General features: G+C 33.7%; 2 long non-coding RNA genes across 2 annotated transcripts in view; one reads left to right on the top strand and one right to left on the bottom strand.

The window, feature by feature from the left end:
* Positions 1-6,038: 6,038 nt before the first annotated feature.
* The window catches only part of LOC118764256, a 22,682-nt gene continuing 6,314 nt past the window's right edge, over positions 6,039-22,406 (bottom strand). Inside the window, exon 2 of the long non-coding RNA XR_005000057.1 lies at positions 6,039-6,233. This is a non-coding gene — a long non-coding RNA (uncharacterized LOC118764256). The remainder of the gene's footprint in view (positions 6,234-22,406) is intronic.
* The window catches only part of LOC118764259, a 12,565-nt gene continuing 3,865 nt past the window's right edge, over positions 13,707-22,406 (top strand). The window contains exons 1-2 of the long non-coding RNA XR_005000060.1: positions 13,707-13,950; positions 18,434-18,436. This is a non-coding gene — a long non-coding RNA (uncharacterized LOC118764259). The remainder of the gene's footprint in view (positions 13,951-18,433; positions 18,437-22,406) is intronic.

Below are 22,406 nucleotides of genomic sequence, written 5' to 3'. Positions count from 1 at the left end.
TTCCATTCTAATGGCGGTGCCCCAGCATGGCTACAGCTTGTGAGCTGAAACTAAATAAAATAAAATAAAATAGGACATTTTATTTCAATCTCCTCCAACCATTTGTCTACATCTTTACTTACAGTTACCAATGCACCTATTATAACAATCTTTAGAGTTTTCATATTCCAAATTCTAGCAATTTCAAATTTTAAGAGATTGTATTTTTTTTTTGTTATCATTATTGAGTGAGAGAGCAGTGCATGCCATCAAAGTGACACTGGGGTACAAATATATGAAGCTCAGTATACTCATCAGGACTACCCATCTGATAAGGGTACACCAGGCACGTGCATCACAACCATATGTGCATGACATGATGATCTCATATCAAAATAAACAGCACAAGACCTTGTAGCTGGGGCCCAGTTACAATTTTCTTCTAGTTGAATACCCCATCCTACTCAAAAGGTCCCTGAATAAGGGTTGTCTAAGGTTGTTGAATGAGACACTCATGTTTTCAAAGGTGAATTATCTAAAACCAAAGAATTCTTCTCAACACATGGCTATGATGCTCCCCCACTACTTCTGCTCATGATCAGAGATGCACATATCATCAGCCACCAAGGGACATGCTCAACTGGTTATGGTCAAACAACTGACAAGCAAATCTGTGGTATTGAGCAGAATATTTGCTGTAGCCCATCTTTTATAACAAGACAAAACAATGTACATAATGCAAATCATGTTTGCTGTATTATTATTATTATTATTATTATCATCATTCAGTAGTTATCATTTTTATAGTGTGCTTTCACTTCACTACTGAGTGCAGCTCTGTGCGCCTTGGGTATGTGATGATGTTTGCTGTGATGCTCTTATGGTTACTGTATTGAAAGTGTTTTGCGTAGGATGTGTGCAGTGCCTAGTAGTGCAATTTTCTGTATGTTATATGTGTTTGTAAGTCCTGGTGTTTTTGTTATGTATTTGTCTGAATATTTTTTTATGTCGCCTAATGCACCTACTATGATAGGAATTGATTCTGTTTTTAGATTCCACATTCTGGTTACCACTATTTCCAGGTCTTTGCATTTTGAAAGTTTCTCCATTTCTTTTAGAGATACATTGTCATCTGCCGGTATTGATACATCAATTAGAAAGCATTTTTTTCTTCATGATCTCTGACAACTATATCTGGTCTGTTGGCCTTTCTCTATCTGTGTGTATCGGCATATCCCAGAGCTTTCTCGTTTTCTGTGACCTTTTCTGGTGTGTGCCTATACCATTTTTTTTCTGTTGTTATTCCATAGTGTTGGCATAGCTTCCAATGTAGGTCCCAACTCTGTCATGTCTATGAATATATTCCTTCTTAGCCAGAACTGGGCAGCCAGAGATATGATATTATTATTATTATTGAGTGAGAGAGCAGTGCATGCCATCAAAGTGACACTGGGGTAAAATATATGAAGCCCAGTATACCCATCATGACTACCCGTCTGATAAGGGTACACTGGGCACATGCATCACAACCATATGTGCACAACATGGTGATCTCATATCAAGATAAACAGCACATGACCTTGCAGGTGGGGCCCAGTTACAATTTTCTTCTGGTTGAGTACCCCATCCTGCTCAAAAGGTCTCTGAATAAGGGTTGTCTAAGGTTGTTGAATGAAACACTCATGTTTTCAAAGGTGAATTATCTAAAACCAAAGAATCCCTCTCAACACATGGCTATGATGCTCCCCCACTACTTCTGCTCATGATCAGAGATACGCATATTGTCAGCCACCAAGAGACATGCTCAACCAGTTAATGTCAAACAACTGACAAGCAAATCTGTGGTACTGAGCAGAATATTTGCCGTAGCCCATCTTTTATACCAAGACAAAACAACGTACATGATGCAAATCATGTTTGCTAAATTATTATTACTATTATTATTATTATTATTATTATCATCATTCAGTAGTTATATTTTTATAGCGTGCTTTCACTTCACTACTGAGTGCAGCTCTGTGTGCCTTGGGTATGCGCTATGGTTTGCTGAATTATTGTTACTATTATTATTATTATTATGATTATTATTATTAAGGCGGTGAGCAGGCAGAATTGTTAGCATGCTGAGCAAAATCCTTAGCGGCATTTCATCCATCTTTATGTTCTGAGCTCAAATTCTGCCAAGGTTCATTTTCGCCTTTCATCCTTTCGGGATAAAATAAGTACCAATGAAACACTGGGGTTGATGAAATTGACTTACCATGCCCCTCAAAAATTTCAGACCTTGTGCCTATAGTAGAAAGTAATGCTATTGTCGTCAGGCACTCTCAACTCTCTACCAGTCAAGCAATGGGATTGGTTGATGTTCTGTTTTAGAAATTTATACAGGCTTAGGAGTGGCTGTGTGGTAAGTAGCTTGTTTACCAACCACATGTTATTATTTCCTTACTGTCTTTGTATTATCCTAAATGTTTTCTTTTTCTTTTGCTACCAATAAGGAAAGTATTATTATTTTTATTACTACCATGATTACTATGCCCAAAATCCTGGTCACTTACACCTATGTGAGAAACAATCACCACCATTATTAATTTCATCTTCATTTTCTTTTTCTTGAGTGTTTCGAGACGTCTGGTTTCTTCAAATGAATTTCAACAGTAACTAGCAGTATCGCTTGGCATTGCTCGGGTTTGTTTCAACCCTTTAGAATTGGAATTTTTGAAAAGTAAAAATTTTGCATTATGTAGCTTGTTATTCTCTTTAAGTGAACATTTTTCTGGTTAAAATACACCGAAAAATGGCGACACAGCAGTCAAAAAATCGTTAAAAAATCAGGATTTTCATAGGAAAAAAGCACCTTTTTGATGTAAATAACTTTTGGTCTTCACATGGTCCAATTTGAATTTTATCTTCTATGGAATGAAGAGCAAGCTTTCTTCTATCATACTCTCAATTTTGGTCAACTTGCGCTGCAGGGTCTCGGAGGACATAGTGTTAGTTGAAGGTAAACAAACCTGCCACACACAGACAACTTCAGCTTTATATATATAGACTAGCAGTATCGCCCGGCGTTGCTCATGTTTGTTTCAACCCTTTAGAATTGGAATTTTTGAAAAGTAAAAGTTTTGCATTATGTAGCCTGTTATTCTCTTTAAGTAAACATTTTTCTGGTTAAAATACACCGAAAAATGGCGACACAGTCAAAAAATCGTTAAAAAATCAGGATTTTCATAGGAAAAAAGCACCTTTTTGATGTAAATAACTTTTGGTCTTCACATGGTCCAATTTGAATTTTATCTTCTATGGAATGAAGAGCAAGCTTTCTTCTATCATACTCTCAATTTTGGTCAACTTGTGCTGCAGGGTCTCGGAGGACATAGTGTTAGTTGAAGGTAAACAAACCTGCCACACACAGACAACTTCAGCTTTATATATATAGACTAGCAGTATCGCCCGGCGTTGCTCATGTTTGTTTCAACCCTTTAGAATTGGAATTTTTGAAAAGTAAAAGTTTTGCATTATGTAGCCTGTTATTCTCTTTAAGTAAACATTTTTCTGGTTGAAATACACCGAAAAATGACGACACAGCAGTCAAAAAATCGTAAAAAATCGGGATTTTCATAGAAAAAAAGCACCTTTTTGATGTAAATAATTTTTGGTCTTCACATGGTTCAATTTGAATTTTATCTTCTATGGAATGAAGAGAAAGCCTTCTTCTATCATACTCTCAATTTTGGTTAACTTGCACCGCAGGGTCTTGGAGGAGATAGTGTTAGTTGAAGGCTACCAAAGCTGTCACACAGGCAACTTCAGCTTTATATATATATATATAAGAAAATAACAACAACAACAATATACATGAAATAAAAAAAGTAACAAACAGAAAACGTTGTATGAAACTCATTAATCTGTTTTATTAAGAAAGAAATAACTTCATATCATTGTAATGTACACACACACTCTCACACACACAACACACATGCACACACTCGCACACCTGCAAACGAATGAAGAAAGTATTGAACATAAAAAACAAATAAATGAATTTTAAAAAGATAATAAAAAAAACAATTATACACTAACAAAACTAAAACAAAAAAATTGGTAAACAACATTAACAGCAACAACAATATGAACAACAAAACTAATTATTTATTAATATAGAGAAAGATTATTCACAAACATTAACAAACAAATACCCTGAATTTTAGTCTATTTTGATATATTATTGTCCATATATATATACATATATATATATATATATGTACACACACACACACAAACATATATATACATACACACACACGCACATTAGCAGCAGTGCCTGGGCTGGGTTTCTAAAAAGGAAGCAGAAAATCTGACATAGCTTACAATCTTCTCCTTGAAAAGATGTGCACCTATGCAAAATTTCTGCTACCTAGGTGCAATTCTGTGGCCTACAACTTGGAACATACATACATTCACTTCATATATATATGTATATACATATTTATTTATAGATATATATACATATAAATATAGATATATAAATATATATATATATATATATTTATTTATAGATATCGATATATAAATATATATATATTTATTTATAGATATAGATATATAATATATATATATTTATTTATAGATATAGATATATAAATATATATATATTTATTTATAGATATAGATATATAAATATATATATATATTTATTTATTTATAGATATAGATATATAAATATATATATTATATATATATTTATTTATAGATATAGAAATATATATATATTTATTTATATATATATATATATATATATATATATATATATATATATATTTATTTATAGATATAGAAATATATATATATATTTATTTATATATATATATATATATATTTATTTATAGATATAGATATATAAATATATATATATATATATATATATATATATAATATTTATTTATTTATTTATATTATATATATATATATATATATATATATATATTATATTTATTTATTTATTTATATATACACACATAAACACATACATAAATATATGTAAATGAATAAATATATACTCTTGTGAGTATGTGTGTATATATATATATATATATATATGTATGCATGTATAGACAAGTCAACAAATTATTCACAGTGATCAATGATCAGTGAGAAGATAAGTCCATCAAAGCATAATTAATTACCAATCACTGAGTTCATCAATCAACTAATATTTGAAATGATCTACTAATAACTAATCATCGATCAATCAAATTGTTATACAATTAAAAAGTGATCAATGAATCAGCATTAATTCGTGTTCAGTCAAATCAATCAATCAATGATCTATCAATAGATTGATTAATGAAACTGATCAATTCATAATAATAGTAAATTGGAAGTGGGTAGGGGCAGGGCAGGGAAATCAATAATTGATCAATACGGAAGGGATTATTTCATGAATCAATGATTAATTTCAATCCATCAATCCATTGATAAATTAGTGATCACTGAATAAAAAGTGAACTAGACAAGCTGTGTGTGTGTGTGTGTGTGTATGTGTGTGAGTGTGTGTGTGTGTGGGTGGGGTATGAAAATAATTTTGGCATGACACATTAAACTCCCTGCTCTTCATTAAAAAGAATTCAGATAGAAATGAAAATTTAAAAAATGGCCGAAACTACCATGGTAACAAGGATGATGAGGATGATGATGGTGATCTTTATGATGACTAGGTACTGTCCATCTCTCTTCCTTCTCAGCAACCACTACGGTATGGCTTCCACAGAACCGGATCTACATAACACACTAGCAATCTCACAAACTGGGAGAACTTTGGTGCTTGATACAGGACAAAGCTTTTCATAAGGACCTTCCTATCTAATTTAGCATGGGCCTAAAATTTTAGGGGAAATATCAGTGTAATCTCAACTGGAAACAACCAACCATAACTAAATGTTGCCAAGCATTTAGTGTGTTATTTCAACTCTTCCTGCCACAGAGATGCTGATGATAGTGATAATGATGATGATGATGATGATGATGATGATGATGATGATGATAGTTCTTCCTACTGATTTTTTCTTTTTTTTTTTGAGTGGGGGGCACTAGTCGATTCTATTGAACATGAGAGGGTAAAAGGTAAAATTTACCTTGACTGAATCTGAAGTCAGAACATCAAGCTAAAAGAAATACCACAAAGCATTTTGTTTAGTGTGCTAATAATAACAACAACAATAATAATAATAATAATAATAATAATAATAATAATCCTTTCTACTATATGCACAAAGCCTGAAATTTTGGATGAGGGGACTAACCGATTACATTGACCTCAGTGTTTCACAGGTACTTATTTTATCGACACCGAAAGGATGAAATGCAAAGTCAACCTCGACAGAATTTGGATTCAGAACACGGAAACAGACAAAATACTGCTAAGCATTTCACCCAGCATGCTAACAATTCTGCCAGCTTGCCACCTAAATAATAATAATAATAATAATAATAATAATAATAATAATAATAATAATAATAGGAGATTTATTAACCATGAACATGTTTTAGATCTTAAGCATTAGTGCTAACTTTGGACAATGCAAGGGATAATGATGATGATGATGATGGTTGTGGTGGTGGTGATGGTGATGTAGATTGATACAACTGGTGTCTTTGGTACTGAAATATACATTTAAAAAAAGGGAGTGAGTGAGCCAGAATATCAATCAGGTGTACAGACAATGAGGATGACAAGATGAAATAAGATAATGATGATGGAAGATGACCACGACTGCCCATGTGGTTAGCAAGTCCACTTGGCGTTCACGGTCAGTCCCACTATATGACATCTTGGGGAAACCCTTGCACTAGAGTCCTATAGCCTGAGGCTAACCAATACCTGTGAAGTGAATTTAAGTGATAGGCAGAAACTCTACAGAACCCATCAGATATATACATCTGTTTATTATATCAAAAGCTAATAGTTTATTCAAGTTCTGTCTATAGTTAAACACATCAGTTGTGACCAGCTGTCAGGTGAAACTTAAATAAACAATAAACTTTTACTTTCTGATATGATAAACATACATTTGCTCTCTACTCTCAAGTGTTGAATGGCTTATCAGATAATGTTTGGATGCTATATAACATACACTATACAAGAATCATATATTTTACAATTCTAACATTTTGATAAATGTATAAGCTTACATGTACGTATGTGTGTATTCTTAAACAAGAATATCGTTGACAGGGACTTCAAAATTTTGACCAGTTAAGCCATCATTGGCTGTCCGATAATGGTTTAACTGACTGAAACTTTGAATGTCACGGTTGACAATATTCTAAAGAATAAATCTGTATTGTATAAATGTATAGAGTAACCCCTCAGATTATTGTAAAATTGTTTTAATAATAACTTAATAACAAACATTAACACACACGCACACACATGTATGTATGTATGTATGTATGTATATATATATACATGCATGCATGCATGTGTGTTTGTGTGCATATATGTGTATGTGTTTGAATCTTGCTTTCATTCTTCAGTATACAAAAGTTCCAGTTTTCAGCAACTTCACTACTTTTAATGTATGAGACTCAATGGAATAAACTTTTCACTTGAAAAATGTGTAAGGAAGAGCATCCAGTCATAGAAAAACTGCAACAATAAGAATAAGAATCATCTAACCCATGCCAGCACAAAAAAAAAGAAGAAAAAAATCTGACACAAAAATGATGATGGCAACAAAAATGTATATGATAATTACTGTTATTAATTCAGAGAGGTTTGTAGAGCTGATTTAATACTCTTTCCATTAATACCAGACTGACACTTAAATTTATCAACCTAAAAGAGATTTACACTTACAGCATTACAAGATGAAACTGAATAATATAAAATAATGAATTTGGTTCTTCATTTCTACTTTTCCAATTAGTGATGTTTTGCTGTTGTTTAAACTTAAGACAAGAAACCTATAATTAATGGCATTCCATCTGTGATAAACCCGTTAGGTCCCAGCTGGCGGGGTGATTGCCTCCCCCTTTGCAAATATAAGGACACAGAAAATGAGTTAAAGCCGACAGGAAACGTCGATGTTTCCTAGGGCTAAATGACGTTGGTGTAATTCCCTTACAGGACTGTCACGTTGAGTTGACAGTATACAACCACTATATAGAACTACATTATTATTATTATTATTATTTTATTGTTTAAAGCAGCACAGTGATTTGAGGGAATTTAGTTATAATATTCAGCAGATCAAGTGACCTTCTTCATTGGCATACTATCTAATAATACTTTCTTATTATATGACTACACACATGATGCTTATTTATATTTTTTTCTTTTTTTTTTTTTGTAGATTTTTTTCAAAAAATGAAATGAGGGATATTAAGATTTTCATGCCTTCTGCAACAAGAAATCAAAACTAGAATAGCTTAAAAATATAAATGCTTTAAATTTTTGTTATCATATTTCTACTGAAATACACGGCCTTTCTTTCAATGAACTTTCAGAATAACGAATAATTTAGTAAAATAACATTTGTTATTATTAAGTTAGTGGTTAGGACGTAAACTAACATAAAAAGTTGACATGTTTCAATTTAGATCACTTTAAAGTATTAAATTTGTATCTATTGTAGAATTAGGGTGGTCTCAGGCAGGTTGCTATCAAAATGGGTTACATTCTGATTTTTAAAAAGACCATCATTTTATTATAATTGTTATTATATTATATAATCATTCTGATAATTAGCTTTTAAAATGATGTCACAATTGTAGACTCCAGCTTGGCCAAACTTTAAAACACATGCATGCATGGGTAAGGCACACCTTATTGGACTTCTGTGTCCATATAGAAATATACACTTTTTTTGGGGGGGTTTTGGATTTTTTTTTAAAATGGATTTTACGACAGTACAGTATTATTTTAAGGGAATCTTGAAAAGCTGAGTTGGGTCTGGCAGGATTTGAAATCAGAATATAATGGGATCTAATCAACTACCACAAGACCTTGCTACAGATCAATTGATAATCTTTTCTATTATAGACACAAGGCCTGAAATTTAGGTGTTTGGCAGGGGACGAGTCACTTACATAGATCCCAGTGCTCAATTGGTATTTATTTCGTCAACCCCGAAAGGATGAAAGACAAAGTTGACCTCAGTGAAAATTGAACCTAAAGACAGATGAAGTGCCGTTGAGCATTTTATCCAGTATGCAAACGATACTGAAGTTTCGCTACTTAATACCAATAATAATGTTTTATGAGTGGTGAATGGAGGAGTGTTCATTAGAACATGGTCAATTCATGTAGGGGAAGGGTACTGAAATGATCCCAGTAGAGTACGAGAGCTGAACATCGTCCTTCCCTAGTGGGATTCAAATTCAGAATACAGATTAACAAATTTAAATACTGTTAAGACATTTTATAAAACCTGGCATTCCACCATCAATTGCAACACTGATATTACAACAGATGCTAATTATTCTTTGAATTAAGTGATAGCACAGTTAAAGTTGGTTGTATCATCTACACCCATGATATATTATTGGTACTTGTTTTTCCCATTAACTCTAAAGGAATAATAGGATGAAGGATTTGTGTTTACCATTTCAATAATTTGAGCTTAAAAGACAGATAAAAAAAATTCTAAATAATAGAGTAACTGTGTGGTAAGTAGCTTGTTTACCAACCACATGGTTCTGGGTTCAGTCCCATTGCGTGGCAGCTTGGGCAAAGCCTTGTGAGTGGATTTGGTAGACGGAAACTGAAAGAGGCCCGTCATATATATGTATATGTATATATATATATATATATATATATATATATATGTATGTGTGTGTGTGTGTTTGTGTGTCCGTCCCCCCCACCCAACATCGCTTGACAACCGATGCTGGTGTGTTTACGTCCCCGTAACTTAACGGTTCGGCAAAAGAGACCGATACAGTAAGTACTGGGCTTAAAAAGAATAAGTCCCGGGGTTGATTTGCTCCAACATGGCCGCAGTCAAATGACTGAAACAAGTAAAAGAGTAAATGCAAGGTTACAAATTTCCATGGAAAGTATTCATTCAATTGAACCAACAAGTCTGATGTCTTTTATTTATTTTTTTTCTTTTTGGTAAGTAAACTTGGAAGAAATGTAAAGTCAAGAACTTAAAATATAGAGGAATAAACACAGATACTGATGGTCTACTGTTTCTACCATTCAACTAACTTTTACAAGGTGCAATAACATTACTTTCTACTACAGGTACAAGGCCTGATATTTTAGGGGAGAAAAACAGTCAATTACATTGACCCCAGTGTTCAACTGGTACTTATTTTATCAGCCCCGAAAGACGAAAGGCAAAGTTGACCTCAGTGTGTAAAGCTGGAGGAAATGCTTCTTACCTATTTCTTTACTGCCCACAAGGGGCTATACATAGAGGAGACAAACAAGGACAGACAAATGGATTAAGTCAATTATATTGACCCCAGTGTGTAACTGGTACTTATTTAATTGACCCCGAAAGGATGAAAGGCAAAGTCGACCTCGGCGGAATTTGAACTCAGAACGTAGCGGCAGATGAAATACCACTCAGCATTGCGCCCGACGTGCTAATGTTTCTGCCAGCTTACCACCTTGAAATGCTTCTTACTATTTCCTCCAGTATACTAACATTTCTATGAGCTCGCCACCCTAAAAAAAAAAGGTAAAATGCTAAAAAAAAAAGCTTAAGGAGCAAGCAATGTATTTAAGTGAATTGACCCCGAGAGCATGGAAAGGACATTGACCCGAGAGACCGAGACTGAGTATCAAAGAAGAAGTAGGCAGGAATCTTGATGGATGAGACTTACATTCAGAACATAGACGGGATATGACTACCATATTTACTTGTGTGTAAGTCACACTATTTTATACTTGATTTAAAGTCAAAAAACTGGGGTGTGACTTATACAGGGGGCAAAGTTTATATCAAGTTTGAAGAGGGAGGGAGAAAGATTTGTACCAGGATTTAATACTAAATTCGACGTGTAACACACGTGCAAGTAAAAACAGTAAAGGAAAGCAAAAAAAAGTAATCCAACGTTTAGCCATTCTGATCAATTTACTGCCTTTTAGAAAGGGTAAAATATTAGAAATGGTTTAAAAAATAATCTTACTTCTGTTTCGGAGAGAACTTTAAATGTGTAGATCACACCATTGACACAGTAGTTGAATAGAAATTAAACTAATAAGAGAAATTGCCTCGTTGTCGAAGAAGAAGAAGTGACAGTCGAAAACCACAAGTAAAAATATCATGTAGCTAGAACAGCACAAAACGAATGGGGTGGGCTAAGTGAGCTTGAAGTTTATTAGTGATGTTCTAAGTATTTAAGAATCAGGGGTCATAAAACATGTAAAAGCTTTCTGATTTACAAACCCATGTAAATTATAGAGGCAAGAACAAAAAAAGCAGCCATAAAAACCACTGATTATGATGATAATTATTATTATTATTATTATTATTATCATCATCATCAACATCATTATTATCATTAAGATTGTGTTTATGATATTACTGAAGATGTGGGGGAGGGATTTGCAATGATATTTATATCAAATTAATATTATATCCAAATAATTTAACACCAAAAGTGTTTGTAAAATAAAGAAGGAAAAAAAAAACCAATTTAGAAATAAAATGTTTTAAAAAAATAAAGACTTGTACATCAATAAATACCCGTGTAATTCTGGATGGATTGTTGCATGTGCGCGCCATATGTGTTATGCAACCTCAGTTCAAATGTTGTTGCATGAGTGAGAATTAAAATGAAGTGCGACAAATACTTTGAAAGTTATAAAGAATTTGGGAATTCTTGTGTCAGAGACACAAAAACAGATCAAAAGTATATATGCATGTATGCACTCGTGAGTAAGTGTATGTGTGCATGAAGTGTTTAAAACACATTCAACATATATACAAATTTTGGTTGAATATGTATATGTATCTATGCAAGTATTTATATATGTATGTATGTACTTAGGTCTGTTCCTTAATCAGTTTTAGCCGTCGTGGCTAAGAGAACACTGGGGCAGTGCTTCATGTGTATACACGTAGGTATCTGCAGTTAATATTTTAAATCAATGTGGATTTATCCAATCAGATATTTACAATTTCTCAACTTACAATGAAGATGTCCAGCTCCCTACAAATTTGGATAATGATGCTATCCTATAGAGTTAGTATGAGCAGATTTACGTCTTTTGTGAAAAAAAAAATGCATATGTATGCTTATACCCAGATATATACACCTACTCATACAACTGCATATTTGTACATTATATATATATATATATATTTGTATCTTGGTGAACAACTTTGAACTGGTTGTATTGAAAAATTATTGTTATAACTTAAATTTATTTTATCGAAGTTTCTTCATATTTGCATATCAGACTCATAGTTCCACTCGGTAAAAAAAAGAGTTCTTGAGTTCATCTTCATCAAAATTTCCAGACTATCTCAGCTTCACCTTCAGGATGTAGTGTGGTTTGGGTTTCTATGCCAAAAACATACAAGGCCACTGTAAAAACATGTCAGTACAGAAGCTGAAATTAACCCCTACATAGTAAATAACAGGCTGAGATAGGCTGGAAATATTGGTGAAGATGAATTTGGGAGCTTTATAAGGGTCCAATATGGAAATGTGAAGAATCTTTTAAAAAATATTAAATTAGAACATAAGTCATATTTTCAATACAATGTGTGTGTGTGTGTGTGTGTGTGTGTGTGTGTGTGTGTGTGTGTGTGTGTGTGTGTGAGGGTAAATAATACCTATTTGTTGTTTGTTCCTTCTTGAGCCATGCCTGACTCATTAGGGCCGGTTTCTCGGTTTCCTTGGCATATAGGTTCCCCACCTGGACAGGACGCCAGTCCGTCGCAGGTAAGCTGCAAGATGCAGGAGGAAAGAGTGAGAGAAAGTTGTGGCAAAAGAGTCAGCAGAAGTTTCGCCATTATCTTCTGCTGGAGCCACGTGGAGTTTAGGTGTTTCGCTCATAAACACACATACATCACCAGGTCTGAGATTCAAACCTGCGATCTCTCGACCGCTTGTCTACTGCTCTAACCACTGGGTAATGTGCCTCCACAAATAATACCTATAGTGACAAAATATACAGTTTAGATCTTATTATCCGACATCTCACCAGAAACAGAATATATATATATATATATATATATATATATATTACATATATATATATATGTAGGAGAGACAGAGAGAGAGAGAGAGAGTGGGGCTACAGATGATCACCATAACAACTTGCTCAGTCTATATTATTTGGAAATGTACCACACTGCCCAAACAAACCATAAATATTGCAGCTTTTATATATGTACATATGTGTGGTTCTCTTGTGTGCGCGTGTGTGTGTATGAACATGTATGTACATGTATGTATGATGACTGAGAGTCTGTGTGCAAAAAGGAACCTTCCACATAAAGTTTTGGTTGACATAGATACAATCTGTGATTGCACAGGAGACAAGTGATTAAGGTTTCAACACAAAAATCAGTGATCAGTAAGGAGTGTGTGTGTGTGGGGTGGTGGTTTGCACAGCATGCACGTCTGTGGGTGCATGTGAAGTCGTACACTCACAGACACACATGAGCATACACATGCAACCATATTTATGCATAAACATCTATCAGGCTTTCATCACTCTCTTCCTCCCTCTCTCTCTCTCTCTCTCTCTCTCTCTCTCTCTCAATATTATCGATATGTACATGTGTTCACATAACTATGTACATAACCTGTATAGTAAATATATAAACAGGACAAATTTTAAGTATTTCTTCATAGACTGAAAAATGATGAACAAACCTTAATTGATTTTCAAACCTTATCGGGCTCTCATGAGAGATGTCTACATCAATTTAACCAATCCCAGAGAAGCAAACAACCAATGTGTATGTATAAGGATGCGTGTGAATATGTATATTATAATTTGTATATATGTGTATATTATAATTCGTTTTTGAATTTGGTTTGCAAGATTCTTTATATGATTATTATAATTTGTATATATGTGTGTGTAATTAAATGTATATGTATGCACTGAAGTTGAAGCATTGTTTATGGCACTAGTTAAGTATTAATACTACTAATACTAATACTATTATGTTAATGAACTACCACAACTAGTTATTACTAATAGTAGTAAAAAAAAAGAAAAACACAGTTAATACTGACATAATGTAAAGACCTGTGTTTGATCTGGAAACCTCAGGGAAGTAGCACAGAAGACTGGAGTTAGGGAAAAGGAAAGGAGAATGCTAAGAATGCCAATGATGATTGGTAATATAAGTCATGCTACCAAAACTGAATACTGCCTTTATTTGCAGAACTAGATATCAAGGAAACGAAATGTCCACAGGAAGCACTATGAATTAATGAGGGTTTTTTTTTTTCTGACATAAGACACGTATTTTTATCCCTGCCCATTGCCTGTTATGACAGAGAGAGAGCCTAACAACAACAACAACAACAACAACAACAACAGCAGCAATCATAATGACCATCACTACCAGTATAAGCTAGTGAGGGAGCTCTGATGTGGCTACTCAACATACCAGCAAGAGTAGCCAGCTATCCCTCCAACCAAACATTAATGTTTTAGATAAGGGGGAAATAGACATTACATAACATAGACCCCCCCCCATATCATCTAAAACAATGGGATGATCCAGGTTGGATTACCTTGGATCATCAGGTCTGTTTGATCAGGTTCGACCTAAGGACTAAATCACAGCAACAACAACATCAACAATTAATACCAGTATGAGCACTAAAACTTCTAAACCAAGACATTACTATGGAAATAGTTATAAAAGTTAATGAAACATTCTGAAAGTGCAATACTCTAATTGGATACTGAAATATATATATATATGTATGTATATATATGTAAATGTGTGTATATATATATATATATATATTATATATATATATATATATATATATTATATATATATATATACATACATATACATATATATATACATGTATACACACACACATATATATATACAAGTATATATATATATATATATATATATATACACACATATATATATACATACATATGTGTGTGTGTGTGTGTGTGTGTATATTTCCCTTTTTTAATTTTGGGTTTTTAAAGACAGCAAACCGAGCAATGCTTGAACAGAAATATAACAAAAAGACTGGAAACAACTTTTAGATTTGTTAAACAGCAACAAGAACAAGAATATATAAACCGATATACATTATGTTGGAGAACAGTTTTACAGCTGGAGAAAGAGCTGGTTTTGAAGACCCGTTTCAACCTTTGTGAGCAGAATGGAGGAAAGCTTTGAATGACCATGACAATTGTGATGTTAAGAATAAGGACAATGATTATTATTATTATTATTTAGTAATTGTAGTAGTAGTATTTAAGTAGACACAGTAGCTGTGGTGATGGATGTGATGGTTAAACATTGTGAAATTAATAAGGGGGTTTATTTATACATGATGCAAAATACATACCTATCCCCTGCCTATTGCATATCATGTCAGAGAGCCAAATAACAAAAATAACAACCGTCGCAACCAAAACCAGTGCCTGCATATGCCTGTTGGGGGATCTGCTATTTGTCCACTTAATTTGCTTATAGAAACAGCAGCCAAATCTCCCCCCAAACCAAACTAGTTGAAGTCTGTGTTAGCAACCAGAGAGTTAATGGCCAAAATACTAGAGCTTATCTCTTCCATACACCGAAACAAATTATTATACTTTTGAACAATGTTAGATTCCACCAGCTGAAGAATTCTATGGATACGTGAGAGTATGTGTACATGAATGCATGGGTGCCACATCTGAAAGTGCTTGTAAGTGTCACATTAAAATTTGTGTGCTTGTGTACATTGTTAAGTATCTTTGGGTTAAAGTAAAGCATGGCAATGTACATGAATATGCACTGAGTATTTACAGGAACTTGCTGCATTCTCTGATAAGAACCTCAGTACTTTCTGTCATTAACAATAATCAGAAGAATACACAAGACAGGCAAGAGAATGGGAACAAAGCAAAATATGAAAAAGAAAAAAAAAAAAACATCTGAAGAATAACAGGGACAAAAAACATTTCCAAACAGCATATTAAATATAATATGATTAATATCTAATAGTAACTATATCAAATGGAATAAAAATAATAAAAAGGCTGTGTGTGTGTGGATATATAAACATACATTATACACACACACACAAACACATAGAGGGTTTGGACAAAATAATGGAAACACCTATCATCATAATTTTGAAATATCAATAAAACCATCAAAAGCTTGTTTCTTTTGTCTTTTGATTTGTTATTAGTGTTGCTTAATATGTTTTGCTAAAATTGCCGGGTTTTTTTTTTTTTCAGATATCATCAGAAAAAGGTAATTAAAATTCATTAAAATGATAGATCTATCAGACTTTCAAAGAGGTCAAATTGTTGGTGCTCGTATGGTAGGCGTTAGTGTAACGAAAACAGCTGAAATGTTTGGTCTATCAAGAAATACTGTCTCAAAAGTAATGGCAGCTTTTGAGAAAGAGGGAAAAACCTCCTTGTTGAAACAAAACTCCAGAAGAAGACCAAAACTTTTAGATAGGGACCGTCGGACTCTTACATGAATTTCTAGAAAGGATCACAAAAGTACAGCTCCCAAAATTACTACAGAGCTTAATGACCACCTTGAGAACCCAGTTTCCACAAAAACTGTTCACCAGGAGCTGCACAAAGCCGAATTTCATGGGAGAGCTGCAATCAGAAAACCACTACTTTCAAAAGCAAACATTACTAAGGGTTTAGAGTGGAGTAAAAACCTACAGAATTGGTCCCTAGAGCAGTGACAGAATGTTATTTTCTCAGACAAGTCATCCTTTACCTTATTTCCAACCACCAGCCGAGTATACGTGTGGAGACAGCCAAAAGAAACATTTGACCCAGACCGCCTTCTTCCAACTGTTAAACATGGAGGAAGATATGTGATGATCTGAAGGTGGGGGGGTGTTGGTGGGGCTATATCTTGGAAATATGCCGGCCCAATTGTTTTCTTTCATGGCAGAATTAATAGTCAAGACTATTTAAGCATTTTATCTGATCAAATTCATCCTATGGTTGCTGAACTATTTCTGGAGGGAAACGCAATCTTTCAGGATGCTAATGCACCAATTCACACAGCTAAAGTTGTTACTGAATAGCATGAGGGACATTCTAGTGAAGTTGAACATCTTATCTGGCCACCACAGTCCCCAGATCTCAATATTATTGAACATTAATGGTGCATTTTAGAAAAACAAGTAAGGAGTCAATATCCTTCACCATCATCACTACAAGAACTGGAGACTGTTTTAGCTGAAGAATGGACAAAAATTCCTTTGGAAACAATTCAAACTTCGTACAGAAGTATAGAATTCAAGCTGTAATTACTGCAAAAGGCAGCCTATGCCATATCAAAATAAATTTCGTCCAACACTTGTATATGCACATGTATATATATTATGACATATCTAAATGTCTACATGATACAAGAATCTAGAGTATGGCCAGTTGATGCTAAAACAAATGTGTCATAAATAAATGAGTGTTTTAATGTACTTGCGTCATATTTTAATGTTTGCGTATGTATCTCTCTCAGGGTGCTTGTGTATATATGTGTATGTATGTATTTATTGAACTATTTTTGTCAAAAAATTTTGTATTCAATACATAATAATACAAACGTTGAGTTTTAAATTCTTTTGAAACTTATATTTGTAATCACTACAATTGTTTCAATACAATGTAGTTCTCCAGCCGTTCACACACTACAGAAGCTGCAATGCAAATCTGACCGTAGGTATAATACTAATGTTGGATCACACTGGGTGAAATCTGAAGTTGGATGAGCTTTATACTGTACTCTACTACATTCTTAACAGATAGAACCTAACATACTGACACACATGTATGTATGTGTGTGTGTGTGTGTGTGTGTGTGTTTGTTTGTTTGTTTTCCCTTAAATTCAGATTTGGCGAACTTTTGTTCCATTCTTTCTGATATGAACAAATAACCAAAACGTTACTAATTACTCCGTATGCTAACCTAAAAGCTAATCTAAATGTTGGTTCCTTCATTAACGAATACATAAATCCTGCAGGTATTAAGGAATTGTATAACATGTAAGCTGACAAATGTACACAGCATAATTGACAGCAATGCATTGCAGGTAATAACGAGCACTAAAAGCAGATGGAGTGAAAAGAAGGACCGTTATATTAACCAAACGTTATTTAATCTATTTGCAATCACTGCACTGCAAACTTGGCAACTATATAACAAAAGACCATATAAATATATGTGTGTGCATGCATGTGTATGTTATCCAAATATTAGCCACTGAAGAATATACAGGATCCAGCAAATTGCCATTTTTCGACTAGGCAGTCTGGAGACTTATAGTTTAAGAGAGAAGAATGGGAGTTGGGGGTGGAAAACGAAGAGAAAAAAAAAAAAAAGAAAGAAACCCAGCTGTGCCACACCTTTGCACTACTTACCCACCACGACTTTTGGCAGGCCCAAACTCAGATCAGTGAAGGCAGTAAAAAGTTACATATAACAAAGGCACCCAGTCACCAAGTACAGTTAACGACCTTCTCCACTACTCTCATCATCATCATCGTCATCACCACCACCACAGTTATTATCATCATCATCATCATCACTACCACCATAGTCACTAATATTATCATCACCACAATCATTACAGACATGATAATGATGATGATCATCATTATCATCGCTGCTCTTTATTAACGTCATGTTCCAGGAGAAAAACTATTGTGACATATGAAATAGCAGTTGTAGGAACCCCCCAACCCCCCAAAAAAATTGAGAAACATTCCTTTTCTGTATGCTTAAGGGAATGCATTAGTACTTGCCAGTATTTTCATATTTTTCTAATTTCATATATACACACATACATATACATCATATATATATATATATATGTTTGTACAATATATTTTTTATTTCTTAAAATTTTATTTTGCTGGCTTTTTTTTTTGTCAAGTCCTTGCTCCCAGGTAGAATAGATTAAGAAAAATCAAAAAAAAAAAAAAAAAGAGCAAATATATTAGAAAAAGTTTTCAAAAATAGTTTACAAGAAAAAAAAAACAAAAAACACCCACGGAAATAGAGCTGCCGCTCTTAAATTCATTCCAACAAATATGAGGTAGAAAGTGTATATACACAGGTGTGTGTGTATGTATGTATGTGTGTGTATGTGTGTATATATATATGTATGAAACACGTCATGAACATGAAGATATGTAATTGAACATGTGACAGTTTGTATACTTGAGTGAATGTGTGAGCATATGTGTATGCTGTGTGAGCGTGGATGTGTTTTCTGAAGCCTGTATCTGGAGAACAATAGCTGCATATAGACAAGCAAGCATAACATTATAACATGAATTGTATAAGAATGTATACACACATACACTCTCACTATATCTCTCTCTCACACATACATACATAACATTCCATACATTAAAAAAATTTTTTTTAACCATCCATCTCTCCCCCATGTATGCACGTGTGCTGAGTTTTATTTCCTGCAGTAATAATTTTTTGCCATTGGATCAGCTTCCTACACTGAAACACTGTAAAAAAACAGGAGCTGAATTAGAGCTTGCATTTTTTAATGCTATATATATATATATATATATATATATATATGTATATATATATATATATATTGTACCTTTATTTTCTTTGGAATCAGCCGATCTCTGCTGAGAGAGGTTCCCTGTTCAGCAATTGTGCCTACGCACATATACAAACTCACATATACATAAACACGCTCGCTCACACATATCAATGTTATTATTTGGTCGTGTTTAATCATAAAAAATTATAGAAACCAAAATATTTACTGATGATAGGACTATTAATTAGTACAATCAAATTTGTGAACAACGTAAAAGTTGAAAAGGATACGGGCTGAATAAACAGCTAACATGAAACATAAAGCCGTACCCAAATACACTAACATATATGTATACGCCCACATATACATGTAGGTATATACACTTTAACCACTGGTTCAGCGAACCCACTCTTTTTAATTTCTCATGGTAAGGATAATTACGAAAAAAATTTTTTTCCAAAACTGCCGTATCTGTAAAGTTGGATAACTCTCTCTCAAGAGAAGTGAGTTATCTCCCCTAACAAGTAACTTCTGAGTATTATTTACAATTGCAAGAAAAATGTGTTTGGTCTTCTAGTCGTCTACGTTATGTAGAGTGAAACAGAGCATAAAGAATGATATTATGAAACCAATAGTACACTACACAATCACTTCACTCGTTTTGCTTGATATGAAGTTATAAACACACACATGTATACGTGTGTGTATGTGCATAGCTATGTATGTATGTATTTATTGAACTATTTTTGTCAAGTTGAATTAAATTGGGCTGTTTACAAAATTCTGTATTCAATTCATAATGATAATACAAAAGTTGAGTTTTAAATTCTTTTAAAACTTGACGCTACAACCGTTTCAACTTACAGGATATTCGAGTTACAATATGTACTTTTCACTTGGTAATATTATAGAACCAACACACACAACACAATCAGTGAGTGTTGTGGGTGTGCAAGTATGTATACGTGTATATTTGCATGTGTGTGCATTATTTCATTAGTTACTCTGCAATTGTAGATATTATCAGCTGATCAATACTCATGAAAATCATCATGAACTCCACCATCACTACCATCATCATAAACTTCAATCTTAATGATTTGAAATTTTGGCCCAGGGCCAAAAGTTTTTAAGGGAGGGGGAAATCAATTTCAATGCCCCCAATACGTTTTTGGTAGTTATTTAATTGCTCCCTAAAAGATCCAAGGTGAAGTAGACCGCATCAGTTTAACTCAAAATGTAAAGACAGGATGCTATGCCACTAAGCATTTTGGCCAGCTCACAGCATTATAGTTATCACCATTACTCTCATTGTTACCTATGCTGTTGATAAAATTTGTGCTCAATTTTCTCTTTGTATTTTAATTATTGCTATATATATATATATAAAGCTATATCCATGATTTTCGTTTCCTTTCTTTCTTTTATCAGTTTCTATGAATGGTTTAGAAACCATTTATTATAATTATTATTATTATTATTATTATTATTATTATGCAGCACGGATTTTTGTCAGTGAACAGGTCGCGATCTTATAGCAACGAAAATATTTTGACAAATTAAACTTAAATGTTGAAGTGAATCGAACAGCTTTTGTGTGTTTCTTAAATGGCTTACCAACACCTTCCATGCTGCAATTGTTTTCGTTCCAGCACACGATCTCAGATCAAATCACTTGCTATGCAAGTACATCTCTGTAATTATTATTATTATTATTATTACCACCATCATCAGTATCGTCAATATTATTATTACAATTTCAGCAAAGTTATCATCACCATCATCATTGTCGTCGTCGTCGTCATTTTTTTATGTTTGCCTTTTCCATGTTGTCATGGGCTGACTGAGACTTGTTGAGGCAGTGTAGTATGGCAAATGCTAAATATGCATATACGAGGGGGGTACCCAAAAGAAACTGGAAATTTGCAATATTAGTTTATTCACTTAGCTTTAAGAGGTTTACACTTCAAAGTTTTCTCCATTTGAAGTGATGCATCGGCCCAGAGGTGTATTCCATTGTTTAAAGCAGATCTGGAAGTCTTGAAAAAGTGATGCCTTTTAACGCCTCTGTCGTTTTTTTTCTTCACCTCTTCCACATTTGCAAAACGTTTTCCTATAAGGATGCTTTTCATTTGGTGGGGGAGGAGACAAACAACGTCACAGAAAGCAAGATCACGTGAAATGGGAGGGAAGGTAAGCGGGGTCATGCCATTTTTGGCCAAAAAACTGCAATTAAGTGAAGCACAAATTATGCTGCAGCATTTTTTTATTCGCAATTCCTCGCTCAAAATTCATTGGCACGAGCTCCAGGGCACACCATTCATATCAACAAGTTTGTCAATTGTTCAGTGCCAGTCCTCCAAGATCAGCTTATAAGTTTTTGTGATGTGTCCATTCATTCAGGAGGTCGTTGATCGCCTTGAATGAGATTGGTCTTCAAGTGACAAATAACCATTCCCAAAGTGTGTTTTGCTCATGGCAGTGTCCTTGTAAGGTGTTTGAAATATAACAACTGTTTCAGCTGCTGTTTTCAGAAAACAAAATTTCATGCAAGCAGGCTGTTCCTTCATTTCAGCCATCGCAAAAATCAACAGACAGGAGAGAAGCACTGTAAAACAAAGACACACACCATGTGGCAGTATGACCTCACTGGATGTTACCAGTTGGCAGGTGGATGCCTGAGGGTTGCATCAAGTGGCTTCTAG

Source organism: Octopus sinensis, linkage group LG1 (assembly GCF_006345805.1).
Source record: "Octopus sinensis linkage group LG1, ASM634580v1, whole genome shotgun sequence".
In the NCBI taxonomy this organism is placed as follows: Eukaryota; Metazoa; Mollusca; class Cephalopoda; order Octopoda; family Octopodidae; genus Octopus; species Octopus sinensis.
The sequence above is the reverse complement of the archived record's forward strand: the minus strand, read 5'-3'. Positions and strand labels throughout refer to the sequence as shown.